The sequence below is a fragment of the Triticum aestivum genome, chromosome 2B, assembly GCF_018294505.1.
Source record: "Triticum aestivum cultivar Chinese Spring chromosome 2B, IWGSC CS RefSeq v2.1, whole genome shotgun sequence".
In the NCBI taxonomy this organism is placed as follows: domain Eukaryota; kingdom Viridiplantae; phylum Streptophyta; class Magnoliopsida; order Poales; family Poaceae; genus Triticum; species Triticum aestivum.
In genome coordinates, this window is record NC_057798.1 from 7,143,047 (window position 1) to 7,146,643 (window position 3,597).

The following is a 3,597-nucleotide window of genomic DNA, read 5'->3' on the forward strand; positions in this document are numbered from 1 at the left end:
ACAGCGGCGAGTGGGCGGACGGACAGCTCCTGCTCATGGCGGCGCAGTGGCGGGCGCGGGAGCGGCAGCAAGGCGGAGCACGGGACGGCGACGACGGGCGCAACATGGCGTCGGGGAGCGGCGGCAACAGGCGCTGGCGCTGCTACAAGTGTGGGGAGCACGGGCACTTCCGGCGCGAGTGCCTGCAGCTGTGGAAAGGACCGGCAGCGGAGCAGGCTCTCTTGGCCCGCGCCAACGTAGACGACGACGGACTCCTCTAGACCGTGGTTTAGAGGGTGTGTGTTGGAATAAGCCACGACGTCTGGTGCAGTCGGGCTCGTCGGACGCGTCGGGTGCGCGGGACGTGCGGGGCACACTGATGCGATCGGACTCGTCGGACGCGTCGGGTGCGTGCGAGACGTGCGGGACGCAGCGGAAGCCGTGGCAAAGTATACGTGTGTGCGTATGTGTGCTTGTGGTAGTAGTGTGTGCGTGCGCGTAGTGGTAGTTGTTGTGCTATCAGCAGCGGCTGGCCGCGTCGTGAGCGAGTCCGGCGGATCACTCGCATGCACCTAGGCAGGAAGCGTGGGCGCTGCGTCTCCAGGGCTACAAAGCCGCATGTATTCTGTTTGAGTTTATGACGAGCTGAAAGAAGAAAAGGGCGTTTGAGCGCTAGGGCGTTGAAGCGCCGGGCATTGGTCGCCTTATCCGGCGTGAGAGAAAACTAGTCTAGGGCGGCGCCAACACGGTCCACGGGGACCGCTGCTCGGCGCAACTGCCGCTTAAGAGGCCGCCGGGCGGCTTGACGGGCCGGAGGCGAGGCCAGGTAGCGCCGGCGAGCCTCGGCGGCGGGGCGACTCAACCAAGGCGGCTTCGCTGCAATGGCGGAGGCCCTTGGGCGATGCCGTGACGCAGGAGCAGCCGAAGGCGTTCGTTGGCGCGAGGGACGGTGGCAGTGCAGGTGAACTGGGTGGATGAAGAGGAGTCGTGTCGGCGGCTCGCGGCAGAGGCAAGGCCGTGGGAACGCGGCGCCGGCGAATTGGAGGCGCGAACCGGCAACGACGGACCATCCGTGTCCGGGTCGTGGCCTTTTTTTTTCAAGGGCCAGACTCATGTAGTAACCTCCTGCTGATTTCCTTGTGTGCTTAGTACCGATCGGAGTTGACCAAAGGGATAAGGGAAACGGTTCAGTTCGGCGCACCGGCCGAAACTGGGCCGGTTCCTCCTCGTCGCGCAGCGGACACGCACGTGGACTCACGTGTCTGCTTGACTACCGCTCGTGAAACCTTATCCTCACCCCCACGCGAATATCTATCCAGTTTCTTTCCCTGCCGCTCTTCTCTCTGTCTCTCAATCCCCACAATCCCAACGCCGGTGACTGTGCTTGAGGGGTCCGTGCTTGAGGTGCGCCGCGAGCGGGGAGCTGCGTCCATGAAGCGCCACCACGACGAGCTGCGCCCGCGGCCACGGCGAGCTGCGCGGCCGTGCCCATCGAGCGAGGTCGTGGAGCGGCCGGCCTGTGGCGGAGGCTGTTTGTGTCCTCGGCCCGACGACGATGCGCAGAGGGGACGCGCTGGGGACCCGGTGCTGGAACCGGCATGGGGATCTGCTTCAACCAGCAGCGGGATTTGCTTCAACGGCGAGGATGGTGGTGGACGGCGACAAAGGTGTCCGTCGTGGTAAGTTGTTCTTTTTTAATTTTTGCTGGAACTACTTTCGAATTTTGCTGGAACCATTTTCTTGATTTGCTGCAACAGGAGAGGACAATGTCGGGCGACCACGGCCGCAGGTGCCATGATTTTTGCTGCACAGATTTTTTGCTGGAACCAACATTTTGACTTGTTGCAATCGGCAAGGATGGTGCTGGGGCAGCTACGGCGACGACGCCATGATTTTTTTGTTTGCTGCATTGATCTTTTTTCTTCTTTTGAGGAACCATTTTTCATTTTTGCTGGAACTATATCAATTTTTTGTTGGAACCATGTGTGCTTTTTGCTGGAACCATATCAATGTATTTCGCTGGAATCATAGCATTTTTGCTGCAACCACATTATTATTTGCTGGAACCATATTAATTATTTGCTGGAACCATGTGGTTTGCTTTCAAGCTGGCATTGCTTTGTTTTTTCTGCTGCAACCGACGAGCGGCGATGCCGACGGCGAGCGACGAGCGTTGGGGAACCAGCGGAGCTTCCAGGTCGCGCGGGCATGGAGGTCGCGCGGGCATGGATCGATGACACTTTTTGTGTTTTGTTTCCTTTGTGCGTGCGGGAAATGACAGAAAAAGGGAAGGAAGAGGAGAAGAGATCTGATGGTTCGCTACTTCCAAATCGGATGGCTAGCAGCCGACCGGCCGAGAGATTAGGCCGGTGCGCCGGCGCCTATCGTTGCCCAAGGGATAAACCTATTTGGCTGAGATGATGTACAAGTCGAAGATGCCCTAGCAGTGAAATCCTTGGGTTTGATGCTTCATGTGACGAAACAGTACTCTTGTCTGTATTCTTTGAAATTGATACATGGCCTCTGCCGCTTGTTGCTTTGCACGACGTCAAGCCGCCGTTCTTAAGGTCCGTGCACGCACTCGGGTCAAAATTGCCTTCACGTAAAAAGTAACAGCGACGAAACGCCTTTGGTTTTGCCTGCCGCCGCCGATGTGGAATTTCCTTGGGACCATGGTGCGTGTGGCGGCCGCATAGCACACAACCCTAAAAACATCTATCTTTAATCTTGTACACGCTGTTCCAACCGCTCGTCGACGACGTAGATCCTTCTGCGCCGGCTCTTTTTTTTAAAGCAACATGGCTTTATTACTCAACGTGCGGGCAAATCGCCCACAACTAGGGCTGGACACGAGCCGAGCCGAGCCGAGTTCAATCCGAGCCTGGCTTTGGCTCGCCTAAAACGAGCCAAGCTCGGCTCGGCTCGCTGGATGAACGAGCCTAGTTTTGGAGGCTCGGCTCGTTTTGCCTCCGGCTCGGTCCAGCCCGATCAGCTCGTGTTCGTATTACTATGTGTGTGTACGCCTGTGTAGTATGTGTGCTTGCGCGCGTCCGTAAGTAGCAGCGAATGCATACAGTATGCCTACTAGCCGCCGATGTGTGCGTGAGCCTGAGCGCGTGCAGTCTGCGTGCGCGCCGCCGACGCCGACGGCGACGCCGGCGAGTTGGGTGCCGGAGTCATTGTCAGAAGAGGGGGGCAAGGACGGGAGTGAGCCAGGTAGGTCATACCTGCTTATGCCTCCAAGTGAGCGACGAACGGCGGCATCCAACGCGGCGGCAGATGCTGGGGACGGCAGCAGAAGCTTGGCTAGGCAGTAGGCACCATGTCAGCGAGGAACGGCGGCGTCCAACACGGCGACGAAAGGGCATGTTCGTCGTCGGTCCGGAGAGAGAGCCCTCCAGTATCGGGCGCGGCGAGGACGACGCCACATCGGGCGCGACAACGAGAAGGACGGCTTCAGGTGGTGGCGAGAGCGGCGGCGCGGCGCGGCAGAAACCCTAGGCATGGGGGAATTTCGTGAGTAGAGGATCGAGGAGGCCGACGTCGGGTAGTGGAGGCAATGCTTCGTAGTGGGCTTGGGCTACTCGCGTTGGCTGCTGTCTTTACACCGGGCTGCAA

General features: G+C 59.2%; 1 long non-coding RNA gene across 1 annotated transcript; it reads left to right on the forward strand.

The window, feature by feature from the left end:
* The first annotated feature begins 636 nt into the window (after window positions 1–636).
* LOC123039873 (uncharacterized) lies at window positions 637–2,545 on the forward strand. The gene is made up of 2 exons (XR_006418004.1): window positions 637–1,658; window positions 1,737–2,545. It is a non-coding gene; the product is annotated as an uncharacterized lncRNA (long non-coding RNA).
* Window positions 2,546–3,597: the final 1,052 nt, after the last annotated feature.